Genomic DNA, 16025 nt, shown 5'->3' on the forward strand with positions numbered 1-16025 from the left:
CCCAAGCACTTGGGCCATCCTCCACTGCCTTCCCGGGCCACAGCAGAGAGCTGGCCTGGAAGAGGAGCAACCGGGACAGAATCCAGTGCCCTGACCGGGACTAGAACCCTGTGTGCCGGTGCCGCTAGGTGGAGGATTAGCCTATTGAGCCGTGGTGCCAGCCACCACTTTGCTTTAATTGACTTTTTGTAGTCTTTGAATCTCTTGGATGTCCAAAAAGCCAGTTATAATATTTATCATAAGTTATTTTTTGTCTGCTCCAATAATTCTTGTTCTGGCATAACTGCTTTGTTAAAAGCTTGTAGGAAAGTGTTAAAAAAAAGAAGGAAGGGAAAAAGAGTGGATGTCCTTCTGTTTGTCTAAGTGGGGTTGCCTCTAATTTTTTAACCACTAAGTATGACATTAACTGTTGATTGGAGAGTGTTTTCCTTTATACTGAGAATGTGTATTTGGACTTTTGAATTAAAGCAGGGATGATGTAAATTAAGTCAGATGCCTGTAAATATTTATGATAATCAGATGCTTTTTCTGCATCGAGCTATTCCTGTGATGCACTGTATTACTATATAGCTTAATACTGAATCATCTTTGCCTTCTAGAATCTTTAACCCAGTGCTGATACTTATTTACTAAAATTTCTATAAGTTTTTTACTAGGGCCGGTGCTGTGGGGCAGTGGGTTAATGCCTTGGCCTGAAGTGCCAGCATCTCATATAGGCGCCAGTTCTAGTCCCAGCTGCTCCTCTTCTGATCTAGCTCTCTGCTATGGCCTGGGAGAGCAGTAGAAGATGGCCCAAGTCCTTGGCCCCTGAACCCATGTGGAAGACCTGGAAGACTCCTGGCTCCTGCTTTGGATTGGCACAGTGCCAGCCGTTACGACCAACTGGGGAGTAAACCAGCAGATGGAAGACCTCTTTTTCTGTCTCTACCTCTCTCTGAAGTTCTTTCAAATAAATAAAATAAATCTTAAAAAAAAGATTTCTTACTTTATAAGTACAAGAGATACTGGTCTGCAGTTTTTTGCTGTTTTTGTTAGATTTGGGCATTGGAGAAGTTTTCTCCTTGCATTATATACTGCATTGGAAATCTTTTTTTTTTTTTTTAATTTGACAGGTAGAGTTACAGACAATGAGAGAGACAGAGAGAAAGGTCTTCCTTCTGTTGGCCCACCCCCCAAATGGCCGCCATGGCTGGAGCTATGCCGATCTGAAGCCAGGAGCCAGGTGCTTCCTCCTGGTCTCCCATGTGGGTGCAGGGCCCAAGCACTTGGGCCATCCCCCACTGCATTCCTGAGCCACAGCAGAGAGCTGGATTGGAAGAGGAGCAACCAGGACTAGAACCAGCACCCATATGGGATGCAGAGGATTAACCTAGTGAGCCACAGTACTGGCCCCACATTTGAAATCTTTTAAAAATATTTGTAATTCAAGGCCTGAGTTGGGCGTTTATTTACCTATTTACATTTACTTATTCATTTGAAAAGTAGAGAATGTGGTGGGGATGGGGGAGACACTTCATCTGCTGATTCATTCTGAGATGCCCACAAGAGCCTGGCTGGGCCAAAGCCAGAAGCCTGGAATTAATTCCATTCAGTCTCCCCTCATGAGTGGCAGGAACCCTAGTACTTGAGTCATTGTCATCTACTGCCTCCCAGGGTAAACAGCAATCAGCTGGATTGGAAGCAGAGGCAGTCACTCTGATATGAGATGCAAGTGTCCCAAGTAGCAGCTTCACCAGCCCTTCCACCATGCCCACACCCATACTGTATTTTTAAAGGGACTTTGAGTACACAGTTTATGAGCAAATAGGCTTGGAAAGCACCATTTTCCTTGGATCCTAGACATGAGCTATATACAAAGCCAAAGTGTACAGGCATTCCAAGGCTTTCATGATTGACTAATTGCTTTTCAGAAAGCCAGCACTTCTTGATGCATGGTAAAGAAATGGCAACATTGACAGCCCCTAACTGTGCCCTTTTCTTGCCATTAAGAAATGCCAAGAGATCATTAAATAATGAGAAAGAGAAGACAAGAGTAATCGATAATTCTTGTCATTACCAAGTAGAATGTCATTACCTGAAAGCCTAAAGGTTACCTGAAGTATTTTCCATAGCCTAAAACTCTCCAGCCGATTCACAGTTCCTTCTGAAATTGAGTTCATTGTGAGTCTATCAAGACCCTGTGGGTGCCTAACAGTGTTGGATGATATAAGGTACAGAAGAGAAATAGGTCACTATCTGTGCCTTCAGGAGTCTTACTGCATTGTGGAACCCTTAACCTCTCTCCAAAGTAAAACTTCAATTTGTGGATATTCATGGTGGGTTCAACTGCAGGTTCCCTGTGGGTTGACAATGCCTGAGCATCTGCTGAAGATGTTAATAGGTGACTTTCTCCAAGACAAAAACAATGTTGGGTTTTCTTTCATTTCAGCAACAACGGACTGTGTACAGACTGATGCTGGTGAAAGCCTGGAATGTGGATGAACTGCAGGCCTGTGCTGAGCTCTTGAGCCTGGAGAATCCTGATTTCATCGAAGTGAAGGTGAGCCACTGCTGGCCTCCGACTCATGGCACCCTGAGCGTTCTTTGCTGGCTGCCACGGAGTTAAAATCTTAAAATCCCACAAGCGGTCCCAGCATTTTATGTTTTTCATTCAGCAATATTAATCGAGAACCTGACACTGCTACAGCCACTGGGGATACTAGTAAAGACTAGTAAGGTTCTTGCTCTTAGAGAACCTATGTTTTATTGGGAGGTAGACAGCAATGCAAAATGAGTGATTAAGAACTGTATAGTGGGGTGGGCTTTGTGTCATAGAGAATTAAACTGCCACTTGGGATGCCCAAATCCCATATCAGAGTTCCTGGGATGGAGTCCTGCCTCCACTTCCAATCCAGCTTCCCAGATCCCTGCTAATGCACCTGGGAGGCAGCAGATGATGGCCCAAGTATTTGGGTTTCTGCCACCTACATGGGAGACCTGGATTGAATTCCTTACTCCTGGCTTTAACCTGGCCTGCCCCTGCTACCCCTGGCTGTTACAGGCATTTTGAGATGTGAACCAGAGGATGGAAAATCAATTTCTCTCTCTCTCTCCCCGCCCCTACCATCTGTCACTCTGGGTCTCAAATAAATACGTCTTTTAGGAAAACTATATAGGTACATTAATATGTTGATAAGTTTTTCAAAGTGTTATGAATAATTTGTTGTCTTTTAAACTTTTATTGTGGAAAATTTCAAACATACTGAAGCTGAGAGACTGGCCTACTGCACCTCCATCTGTCACTCACCTTCAAAAAATTACCAACATGTGCCCAATGTTGTTTTAGTAATATTCATATACCCATTTTCTTGGCTCTGAAGACACTGAAGCAAATCTCCCACATTAAGTGATTCACCCACAAATATTTCCATGTAAACCTAAGAGTACACACTCATTTTAAACTGTTCCCAGGAGTACCAGGCTCACACCTAAAGCATTTAATTATTGGAACATAGAGGTTTCACATTTTATCAATTATCTCTCTTCATTTAAACTTTTTTTGATTCAGAATCTAAACAAGGAGCAAGCATTGAACTTGTATTATTTCTCCTTCAAATTTTCTCTAATATATCAATTCCTCCTTCATGTGTGGTCCTCCCACCTTGTAATTTATTTTGCTATAGAAAACAGCTCATTTATCTGGCTAGTTCCCATTTTAGACTTTGTTGGCTGCGTGCTCCTCTGCCCTCTGCATCTGCTGTGGATTGGTAGTTGGATCAAGGATGTCTTCAAGGGGGTGGTGTATGTTCGTGCATGTGTGTTTATATTTCAAAGCTGTTTCATCATTGATATTGCATTATTCCAACAGGAAGCATATAACATCTATTTGTCTCTTTCTTATCCTTGTCAGAGTTTCTTTAGGGTAGGTTCCCATATGTTGATTACTGGGTCAAAGAGTAAAAATATCCATATATTGCTAAGGTAAATATTGTGGTTGATTGTTTTAGGAAGCCATTTCTGAGGAGATGGCATTAAAAAAAACTCAGAAAACTAATCCTTAAACAATGAGAAACAACCCAATATGCAGATACTCGGGGTAGGAGCATTTGGGGCAGGTGGCACAGCTACTGCACAGAGGTCCTGTATGATCCTTTTGGGACAGATGAAGGTGGCTGGAGTACAAGGTGAATCACAGAAATGGGCTGGGGGCAGATTTCATGATGCCTTTCAAGCAAAGCTAAGTGAGTTGTTGGGTTTTCAACTGAGTTTAATGGCAAGGTTTTTAATGTTAGGTACGCTAGGAAAAGGTTTTAGGTTGTGATCTGACATGATTTTATAAGATCACCCTGCTACTGTGTCACAAATTGATTGTACAAGCCAGCAGTGGAAGCTGGGAGATGTCTTCGAAATTCTTGTGTAATCCAAGCCAGAGATACACTGGTCAGGGGAAGCTCAGTGGTAGTGTAAGTGGAGAGCAGGTGCACCGAGGGCAGGTGTTATAAGTAGAACCAATAGGACTTAAAGGCAGGTTAGATGCGTGGGGTGAAAGAAAAAGGAATCAAGAGTGGCACCTGTGGTTTTATCCTCAGTGATTGTGTGGAGGGTGCGGCAGTTTCCTGGGATGGAGAAAACCAAACCAGTGGGTGAGGGAGGAAAGTTTATGGAGAAATATAACCTGGGTTGTCTTAATATCCAAGTAGAGGTTCCATTAGTCTGGGGTTTTGGGAGTAAGACAAGGTTGAGAAGGATGATTTGAAAGTCAGCAACATGATATGGTGCTTAAAACTGTGCAGTGCTGAGGTGAGCAGCTTGGGGCCGGTGTTTGGGTATAGCTTGTAAAGCCACTGCCTGCAACACCAGCTTCATCTGCTGGTTCATTCCCCAAATGGCTACAACAGCCAGAGCTGGGCCAGGCTGAAGCCAGGAGCCTGAAGCCAGGAGCTTCTTGCGGGTCTCCCACATGGACACAGGGACCCAAACACTTGGGCCATCTTCTGCTGCTTTCCCAGGTGCATTAGCATTAGCAGTGAGCTGGATCAGAAGCAGAGCAGCAGGGACTTAAAGCAGCACTCATATGGGGAGTTGCTGCTGCAGGCAGAGGCTTAACCCTCCACCACCACAACACTGGCCTGTCACACTCCTTGTGTGTGAATAAATCTGCTTCTCTGCTCACCTTTGTCTGGGTCTCATCCTCCAAACACTTCTTGCATCAGAGACAAGAGTCTGGATCCAGCCAACGCAGGGCAGCATCCCCTTCTTCCTCCTGAAATTGACTCCCTCTCAGCTGCCCTCTGATGAGGACACTTTGACTTTGAGCTCTCAGATAGCCCAGGACTGTCCTCCCATCTCAAGACCTCTGGCTTACATCTGCAAACCTCTTTTGCCCCAGAAGTGAGCACTGAATGTTCAAAGGACAAGGACCTGGATGTTTTGGGGCCACAGTCATATTCTCCCTGAAGCCCGATGAGCTGGTTCTTTTTAAAAAAATTTATTTATTTATTTGACAGGCTGAGTGACAGAGACAGACAGAGAGATGTTTTCTACACACTGGTTCACTCCTCAAATGGCAGTAATGGCCAGCACCAAATCCAGGAGCTAGGAACTCCCTCCCTGGTCTCTCACATGGGTGGTAGGGGCCATGGTACTTGGGCCATCTTCTTCTGTCTCTCCAGGTGCAGTAGCAGGAAGCTGGATCAGAAGCAGAGCAGCTGGGACTTGAACCAGGTCTCCACATGGGATGCCAGCATGGCCAGTGACAGCTTAACCCTTGTGCAACAACACTGGGCCCAGGTGAGCTTCTGAACATGATTCTTTGGGACCATTTCTCACTACCTCTCTTTCTCTCCACAATCAACTGTGAACAGGCACACAAAGTTCCATCACAGTCTGGCCCGATCCCTTGGCACCACCCCATTTTCCTGCCTCACCACCTCCTAACACACAAGGCCCCAGTCACCTATGATTACATTCCATGCTCTGATATTACCGAGAGCTTAGAGTTCTGCCAGCAAGGCCCTACATGCACAGGTGTTCAAGTTTCAATCTTAGCAAGAGAGTTACAGGTAAGGAGGTAACATCGTGGGCATGTTCTCATTTATACAAGTCCACAGTCTGTCTCATTGGAACTTCCCTCCCATATGATGCCTCACAGGCACACAATTAGGAGAGGATAGCATAATATTCCTAACTGATGTTTAAAACTGTGTAAGGATGGTGTCTTTTCCAAACCATATATTGGGGTACTTTTTTGTAAAAAAAAAAAAGGTTTATCTATTTGAAAGGCACAATTACAGAGAAAGGGAAAACACACACACACAGATCTATCTAATGGTTCACTTCCCAAATGGCCACAGCAGCCAGGGCTGGGCCAGGTCAGAGCCAGGAGCCAGGAGCCAGGAACTCCATCAGTGTCTCCCAGGCCAGTGACAGGGGTCCAAGCACTCAGGTCACCTTTAGCTGCTTTCCTAAGCACATTAACAGGAAGCTGGATCAGAAGGGGAGCAGCCAGGACTCAAACCAGCACTTATGGGATGCTGGTGTCGCAGGCAGCAGCCTAACCCACTGCACCACAATGCCGGCCCCACAAAGAGTACTTTCAAAAGTTCATGGAAAATAGAGTTAAAAGTTAAAAAAGTTAAATTTTCTTTCAGAGTAAAAAATATTAAAATCCATGCAGACAGGTCTTCAAAAAGTTCATGAGAAATGTGCACAATGAAAAAAATTGTGGGTGGATTTTCAAAATAGACTATAATCTTTTCATCTCATTTTCCCACTAGCTTTCTGGAGTTCTCATCTATGTATGTACACAGCAGGAATCCATGGCTGTCTCACACACACACACACACACACACACACACACTCACAGACACACAGTAGTTTTGGACCTCTGTGTCTGTATACCTGCTGTTCCCTTCCCCATGAATGCCCTTCCAGCTTCTCCCTTTGTTTCCACAGCCACTTTCTAAGCACAGTGATGACCTTACAATCCCTAACAAGCTCTGCAGGCTCTGCTGGAGGGGCCACTTCCTTGCTGTGCTACTTCTGAACATCCTGTGCAATTTTGTATCCGTAGTTGGGAAGTTGCAATTTATGGATTTAAAAGTTTGCCTCCCTCCCTGGACCTGGATGTGTGTCCTGATCCTCATCCCCTTCCTTTTCCTAGTGCCCGCCTGTGTGCAGACCCCTGGCCAAGCCTTTGAAACCATCTGCAGGTGATCAAATGCAGGAATTATTTCCTTTGCCAAGCCCACAACATAACACATCTCTAACTGCCCTAATTGAATTCCCTTCCCTCCGACTCAGTCAGGTCTCTGAGCCCTAATATCTGGTGACTGCTTTGTAATGGGCTCACTTGTAACATCAATTTCTTTTGTAATAAGTCAGAGGTAACTTGCCACGTCTATTACGAATGGCCCTTTTCAAATTGTGTTGGCATCATTTTTGGGTTTTAAAGGCTCTAAATGGTTGCCCTGGCTGGAGCAGCCCCATTTATACTTTTAAGACAGACCAATCTGTGTAACAACATATATGAATGAGGCATAATATCTATATCACAGTTTTCTTCCAGTCCTTTAAAATATTTTCATATAATTGATATTTTTGTCCTCGTAGGTGGCATTGACAGACAGGAGGTCTCTTTTAAATGACCCTGCCTGGGACCAGTGCTGTGGCTAGCAGGTAAAACAGCCACCTGCAGTGCCGGCATCCCATATGGGCGCCAGATCGAGTCCCAGCTGCTCCACTTCTGATCCAGCTCTCTGCTATGGCCTTGGAAAGCAGTAGAAGATGGCCCAAGTACAGGGACCCCTGCACCCATGTGGGAGATCCAGAAGAAGCTCCTGGCTCCTGGCTTCAGACTGGCGCAGCAGCCAATTGAGAAGTGAACCAGTGGATGGAAGACCTCTCTCTCTCTCCCTCTCCCTCTCCCTCTCTCTCTCTCTCCCTCTCTCTCCCTCTGCCTCTCCTTCTCTCTCTGTGTAACTCTGACTTTCAAATAAATAAATGTTTAAAAACACTCTGCTCCCTGCTATCTGCAGGAGTTTATATTAATTTTCCCAAATATTCACTGCCCCTCTTTGGACTACTCCCCTCTGCACCCTCCCTGGTGCCTCCCTTAGCGGAGGGTTGCACTGCCTTCTTTTCCCCTTGGTGTCAGACTGTGGCCAAGGTCATCTAGGCAGACATGACACCCATTGCACCCCAGCAAAAATGTTAAGAACCAGGGAGTGTTTCTGCCAGCTTCCTTCTTTGCCTCTTGCTTTGCTCTGGGTATGGTTTGAGTGTGTTTTCTCCAGGCTCATGTATTTGTGTTTGGCCCTTAGGGTGGCGATGTTGGAAGGCGGTGGATCCTTTAAGAGCTGAGGGTTGGTGGGGAGGCCCATCACAAGATAATGGGTTCAATGTGGGTGTCTCCTTTGGAGAGATTAAGTAGTTCCACTGGAACCCAGGAGAGTCCATTGTTACAGAATGTTTCATGGGGCAGGTGTTTGGTGCAGAAGTTAAAACACTGCTTGAGATACCTGCATCTCATATCAGCATATGTAGGTTTGAGTTCCCACTCTGCTTCCCATCCAGCTTCCTGCTAATGCAGACCCTGGGAGGCAACAGTGATGGCTCAACAGTGATGGGTCTCTTCCACCCATGGGGAGATCTGCAATGAATTCTAGGCTCCTGGCTTTGGCCTGGCTTACTTGTTGGCACGCATTTGGGGAGCTAACTAGCGAATGGAACATCTCTCTCCCTTTCATTGTATTTTTAAAGATTTATTTATTTATTTGAAAGGCAGAGTTATACAGAGATAAGAGAGGCAGAGAGAGAGAGAGAGAGGTCTTTCATTCACTGGTTCACTCCCCAGTAGACTGCAATGGCTGGAGCTCTGCTGATCCAAAGCCAAGAGCCAGGAGCATCTTCCAGGTCTCCCACATGGGTGCAGGGGCCCAAGGACTTAAGCGATCTTCTATTGCTTTCCCAGGCACATAGCAGAGAGCTGGATCAGAAGTGGAGCAGCCGGGACTCAAACCGGCACCCATATGGGATGCTGGTGCTTCAGACCAGGGTGTTAACCAACTGTGCCACAGCGCCAGCCCCAGTCTTCCTGTATTTTAAATAAACAACATACATTGAAAAATATTTAGAAGGGAGGCTGGCTTTTGGCACAGTGAATTAAGCCACCACCTGCAACACTAGAATCCCATATGAGCAACGGTTTGAGTCCCTGTTGCTCCACTTCCAGTTCAGGTCCCTTCTAATGTGCCTGGAAAAAACTTCTTGGGCCCCTTCAACCCAAATGGGAGACCTGGGTGGAGTTCCAGGCTCCTGGCTTCGGCCAGAATCAGCTGTTGCAGCCATTTGGAAAGTGAGCCAGCAGATGAATGATCTCTTTCTTTCTCCATCTCTCTCTTTCTCTCTGTTGCTCTAGTTTTGAAAGAAATAAAATAAATCTTTAAATTAAAAAAGTTTTTTTTAGCTTTATTTAAAGATTTTTAAAAATTTACTTGAAAGACAGAGCTACAGAGAGAGAGGTAGAGCCATAGAGAGAAAGAGATAGAGAGAGGTCTCCCATCTGCTGGTTCACTCCCTAAATGGCCAATGGTGCTCCAAAGCCAGGAGCCAGGAGCTTCTTCTAGGTCTCCCAAGTGGGTGCAGGGGCCCAAGGACTTGGCCATCTTCTGCTACTTTCCCAGGCCATAGCAGAGAGCTGGATTGGAAGTGGAGCAGCTGGGACTCGGATTGCTGTCCATATAGGATGCCAGAGCTGCAGGCCAGGACTTTAACCTGCTGTGCCATAGCGCCCCCCCTCCAATTTTTTTTAAAATATTGAGCCTGGTCCCTTCCTGCCTTCTGGATTCCTGTCTTTCCATGTGATCTCTTCATCTTGGGATATGAGCACCTGCCATGAGGCCATCACCAGAGCTGATACTATGCTACTTGGACTTTTGGCTTCCCCATCTGTGAGCTATATAAACCTCTTTCCTTTGTACATTGCCCAGCCTTGGGTACTTTATTACAGCCATGAAAACAGAATCCAAGCCCCTAGCCCTTGGCCAAAAAAAGTGACCCATCACAGATTGAGACTGTTCCTTCAGTTTGTCTCCCTAGAATGATGAAGGAACTTTGATCAGAACCACAACCAAGTCAACATGGAACACGAGCAAGAAATAGAACTTTGTGGTATAAAAACTCTGGGGGTCTGGAGTTGTTTGTTGCTTCAGCATAACCAGGCAAAACAGACTGACCCAGATCCTTAGGGTCCTACAGAGAAGGGAGATGATAGATTTGTACATCTTGAGCATGCTCAGGAGATTTTTTTCTTTTTCCCCAAAAATGTTTTATTTAGGGACTACAAACCTCATATATTTACACTTTGGAGAAAATTCATTCAGCTCCCAAAGCCCCATTTTCTCATTGCTGCACTTGCTCCATTTCACTACTTGCTACATTGCTACATTTGTTCCATTTCAGCATCCACCCCTCTCACCCCTCTAGCAACCCACCTTTTGGGACAAGAGATAGAATATCCTCAAAGGGAAGAGGGAAGCCACTTTCACTTCCTCCCCTGACCTTGGAAACCTCCTCTCATCTTCTGGAACTTTACTGTCTGTGAAGATGAAGGTGAAATGTTCACAAACCAGTGAGAGTGTAGACCAGGGGAATCTGCTGGTGTGTAGCGAGCGGTAGTTTGTCAGCCATTGTTGTACCTGCTGTTGTAGGAATGGGGAAGAGAAGATTCCCCAAAGCAAGTCTGGGGAGCCCTAGAAAAGCTCCCCTCAATCCAGCTGAGCCACACTCCACACGTGCACTGTGGTTCCATCAGTGGTCGGTGTTGACCTCACGTGTGGTGTCTTCCTGGGCGTGTGACTGGCTGGGGGGTCCACATTGCTGCAACCCCCAATATTCTGATAAAGCACATGGACTGTGAGGTTGAATCTAAACCAGAACAGGGGCGGGCGCTGTGGCATAGTGGGCTAAGCCTCTGTCTGTGGCTCTGATATCCCATATGGGTGCCAGTTCAAGTCCTGCCTGCTCCACTTCTGATCCAGCTCTCTGCTATGGTCTGGGAAAGCAGTAGATAGCCCAAATTCTTGAACCCCTGCACCTGCGTGGGAGACCCGGAAGAAGCTCCAGGCTCCTGTCTTCGGATTAGTCCAGCTCTGGTCATTGTGGCCATTTGGGGAGTGACTTAGTGTATGGAAGACCTCTTTCTCTCTGCCTTTGTCTTTCAAGTAAATAAAATAAAATAAAACCCCTAACTGTGTCTGATCTCACTTCTTACCCTTTCTTGCATGGACCTTTTAGCTTTGGTTGCTGATTTTCTTTCACCGAAAAGATAGGAGGTTTTTTTTTTGTGGGGGGGGGGGGTGTTTGTTTTTTCTTAAGAGGAGATTCAAAGTGAATCCCTTTATAACTTCCCAGACTCACACCTGACAAAAAAAACCAAGGCAGTTGGAAGAAGTGCCTTGTGCCTATGCTGCATGCAGACTTCCTATGCTGGTGAGCTTGGCTGTGAGGTCACGCAGCATGGCCTGCAGGGTGGAAGCAGACCTAGGGCCAGCCCTGAGGAGTCCACAGATGGGTGGTGCTGGAGACCAGCAAGGGCATGGGAGGGCTGGGCTCTCCATAGCATCAGAGAAGTCCCCATAAGGCCGGATGGGCCCAGCCTGGGATGGGAATCTGGGGGTACAGAGACCTCAATATCATGTCCTTAGGACTTTCCCTTCACAGCCAGATTCCCACAAGCAGCACAACCAGGACATCCTAACTGGAAAAAGCTGGAAACCAGGGCTGGAAAAGCATCTAGAAGGTGGGTGGTGGGAGGTGGACACCCCCACACCAGGGGGCAGAGCTGAATGTTCACAGCCACTGCCTGGAGTGCTAAGGAGAGGAACCAAGGCCAGATGCTAGAGGCAAGACTTGCAGGGGACCTATGTGATGGGGATGGCTGAAGGGGCCCCTCTGTGACCTTCAGGGACCCCCAAGTCTCCCCACTGGGAGTTCATACAGAGGCTCTGATGGAGGAATCCATTCTGGTTTTCCCAGTGGCCCTCAGCATACTGCTAGCCCTGGAGGATGCTTCTTCATCTTTTTAATGATTTATTTATTTATTTGAAAGTCAGACTTAGAGAAAGAGAGGCAGAGAGAGAGAGAGAGAGAGATCTTCCATCAACTAGTTCACTCCCCAGTTGGCCAGAATGGCCAGAGCTCTGCCGGTCTGAAGCTAGGAACCAGGAGCTTCTTCTGGGTCTCACACATGGGTGGAGGGCCCCAAGCACTTGGGCCATTTTATACTGCTTTCCCAGGCCATAGCAGATAGCTGGATTTGAAGTGGAGCAGCCGGGTCTCGAACTGGCATCTGTATGGGATGCCGGCACTGCAGGTAGTGCCTTTACTCACTACGCCACAGCACCAGCCCCTGGAGGATGCTTCTGTGGCCACCATCCCCCTGGAGGATGCTTCTGTGGCCACCATCATGGTGATGGAAGCTATAGCCCCACAGCCACCCTCAGACCTAAGAGAACTCCCTTCTCTCTGATTCTGGAAAGTGCCTCTGACAGGTTCACCCTCCCAGACTGTGAAGAAGTTCATTTCCTTTCCAGGTATAAATGGAAATGAGATGGAATCAAATGCCCTAGAATTATTTTATGCCTTTCTAATTTGATTCCCAACAGCCCTTGGTCTCTGATAATCCTATCATTGCAACAGAACAAAATGTAAAAATGCTGATGGGAGATTTGGTCTCTGTTGCTTCCTTCTACCACAAAAGCCACAGCACACCCTGGAGAGAGAGGCCTTCCATTGTGTTACAAATTGATGAAAGACACTGTGCTGTCTCTGAAGGAAAACTGAGAGAATTGCCTTCTTGTTTCAGATCAGCGTTCATTGGTTCCCCTTGTCTGTTTTCCTCAGGGAGCTGTCTTTCAGCGGTCATAATGACCATGGGTCATAGGGTGAGTTGTTCAGGATGCTTTTTCTATAGCTGTTGGGCAAGGTAGCTCCATTGGATGAGTCTGAGTGAATATTCCTATGTTTCCTCCATGTGGAACAGGAGGTTGGGCTGGACACTGGAAGGCTGGGTTACCCACCTTAACTTAACTTAACTTAACTTAACTTAACTTAACTTAACTTAACTTAACTTAACTTAACTTAACTTAACTTTTGCGGTGCTTCTGTCATAGGCTCCTCAGTCACCTGGATCTGGTTGAGACACAGCTGCCTCTCTCCCAGAACAACTTCCCAGTTGATATAGCCAGTTAAACCACCACCTGGATTCAACTTATCAAACAGCTGATTCAAGATCCAGCTACTCCAGTTAAATGTAGCTTGTTGTTAGTGCATTCCAGAAGGCAGCAGATGATGGTTCAAGTGCTTGGGCCCCTGACACACATGAGGGAGACCTAGATGGGGTTTTTGGCTCCTGCTTTTGGCTTGGTCTACACTGGAAGTGATGGGCATTTGAGTAGTATATCAGTGGGTAGAAGATTCTTCCTTTCTCTCTCTCTCTCTCTCTCTGCCTTTAATGTAGCAGAAAATATTTTTAGAAAGTTAGTCTGAATTGATAATAAAATTACTGAATTGGAATGTTTTTTTCACAGTGAATCTAGCTAAATACAATAAATACACAAAATGATAGAAATGCAAAAATAGCTATAGGCAAATGAAGTCAAGAATGATAGGAAATAGACATACATCAGTGTTTTATAAGAATATATTTGAAAAGAAAGCAAATGATGATTCACACATGTCTTGGCAAATATTTTCTGAACAATACATGTCACTGTAAGCCACATGGGATAATTAAACAGAGGATTTATTAGTGCGAGCATTACAGTTTCTACCACATTGAACTGCTCATCTCCATTCATCCTCCTGTTCCTCTATCTTGTTTCAAAATAGCAACCTTTGGGCTAGTGATGAGGTTAGCTAGCTATTTCCTTCCTTTCAAAGTAGCAAATATTTAAGAGTTTGGTATTACATAGTTCTAGTGAGAGAATAGCTGGTCCAGTAAATCTCTTCATTAGATGATATGTGAGTATATATAATACTGTTAGAGTCGACTGCCCGAAAAACGTCACCAAGAGACACGTCTCTTATGCAAACAGCACGGGGAAGTTTTATTGATTATCCAGCATGCTGGGGCTGTCTGATCATACATGAGCAGAGCAGCCCCGAATAACCAAAGGTTAGGGTTTATAAAGGCAAAAACCGCAAAACCGGGAGAGGGGGGGGAGAATACACGGTTGCTATGCACGGTTGCTAATATCTTACAATCAGCAATTATGATCTTAAGACATAGACAAATCACATTTTCATTATTAGCCCAGGTAACCCAGGTGTAACCTTTTTATTTTTAAGCTTGAGCAATCATGCTAGGGGGTTTTTGTGCGTTGACAAGGGTGATGTAGTGCACTGCTATTGTCCGACTAGTTGAGGTCATAGTTTCAGACCAGAGTCTCACGGTGGGGGGGTGCTTTCCCAGAATGCAGTCTCAAGGGCTCCAAAATGGAGTCCCTACTGTCAAGGTGCTACTTTACTCTGTCTTATTTTCACAGCTGCACCAGGAAGGTTTAAACCTGTAAGCTTAAGCTTAACTTTTTACACCCGCACATATACAATTTTAACTCTTCAATACTAAGAGTACTATTATCAAAAATTTAAATTATAAGAAAATGATCATATATATATTAAATGTAAAATCTACCTTTCAGCTTTATATCAATAGAATTCCAATTACTTCAAAGAAAAACAAAATTGTCCCTTAAAATTCTGTGGTTTCCATACCTGCAGAATCAACTACCTGCTGGTTGAAAATATTTCAAAAATATTGTGCCCATACTGAAGATATACATCTTGGTTTTCTTTTTGTTATTCCCTAAAAATATAGTACAATGACTATTTATGAAGTATTCACATTATAGTAGGTATCATAGTTAACATAGGGTTGTTCTGAAATACACTTTATAAAAATGGTTCTGTACTGTACGAAGAACTTGAATACAGAAACTCATAGGCTCCAAATGCAAAGAAAGGGTAAGGGAATGTGTTAACAGTTGCCAGTGCGGGGTGGGGGGATTACTGGAGAGAGTTTGGTGGATTCTTTGCCTCAACTAATTATAGAAATGAGATACAATTTGCAAAGAAGTGGAAACTTTATTTTTTTGTCAGTTTGCAATCCAGAGTGAAAGTCTGAAATGCACAGAGATGGGATGTCCTGAGTGGAACACTGATTTTCAGGAGGTGCACTGGGGTTTTAAGATATTGCTGATTTCTTATGAGATCTTGCTGTGGGGGCGCCTATTGGATGGGAGTATCACATAGTGTATGCTCATTGGCTCAGGGCCCATGGTGTTAGTGGGGGTCTTTTGGTGACAGCATGAATGGGAGTTTCTAAGAGCTAGCTTCCTGTTTGGTGGACCCAGCTCCCCTGCTGCTAGTTCTGGGTGGAAGATTGTGACTAGCTTGAAAACAATGTCAAAACCACAGGCTCGGGGGCCGCGCTGTGGCTCACTTGGTTAATCCTCTGCCTGTGGTGTCAGCATCCCATATGGGCACCGGATTCTGGTCCCGGCTGCTCCTCTTCCAGTCCAGCTCTCTGCTGTGGCCCAGGAGGGCAGTGGAAGATGGCCCAAGTGCTTGGGCCCCTGTACCCTCATGGGAGACCAGGAGGAAGCACCTGGCTCCTGGCTTCGGATCGGCACAGCGCTGGCCATGGCGGCCATTTGGGGAGTGAACTAATGGAACGAAGACCTTTCTCTCTCTCTCTCTCTCTCTCTCTCTCTCTCTCTCTCTCACCATCTAACTCTATCTGCCAAATAAATAAATTTAAAAAAAAAACAGGCTCCTACACAGAACAAGATGTTAACTGGCGATAGGTACAAACAGGTCTCAGAGCAACCCCCCGCCCCATCACAGCATGCAGCCTGATTACACAAGACATTCAGACATTCAGGAAGTGAGGGGCCCACACACATTTAATCTGACCAGACAGCCTCAGCCCCTCCTCTTTTAATCCACACCTTACTATTGTAGGCACCCAGGATGTCAATTTTGTG

General features: G+C 45.5%; 1 long non-coding RNA gene across 1 annotated transcript in view; it reads left to right on the forward strand.

Moving 5' to 3' along the window:
• LOC127491465 (uncharacterized) overlaps window positions 1-2664 on the forward strand; it is a 77713-nt gene extending 75049 nt beyond the window's left edge. Inside the window, exon 5 of the long non-coding RNA XR_011384756.1 lies at window positions 2429-2664. This is a non-coding gene — a long non-coding RNA (uncharacterized lncRNA). The remainder of the gene's footprint in view (window positions 1-2428) is intronic.
• Window positions 2665-16025: the final 13361 nt, after the last annotated feature.

The sequence above is a fragment of the Oryctolagus cuniculus genome, chromosome 19 (assembly GCF_964237555.1).
Source record: "Oryctolagus cuniculus chromosome 19, mOryCun1.1, whole genome shotgun sequence".
NCBI lineage: Eukaryota > Metazoa > Chordata > Mammalia > Lagomorpha > Leporidae > Oryctolagus > Oryctolagus cuniculus.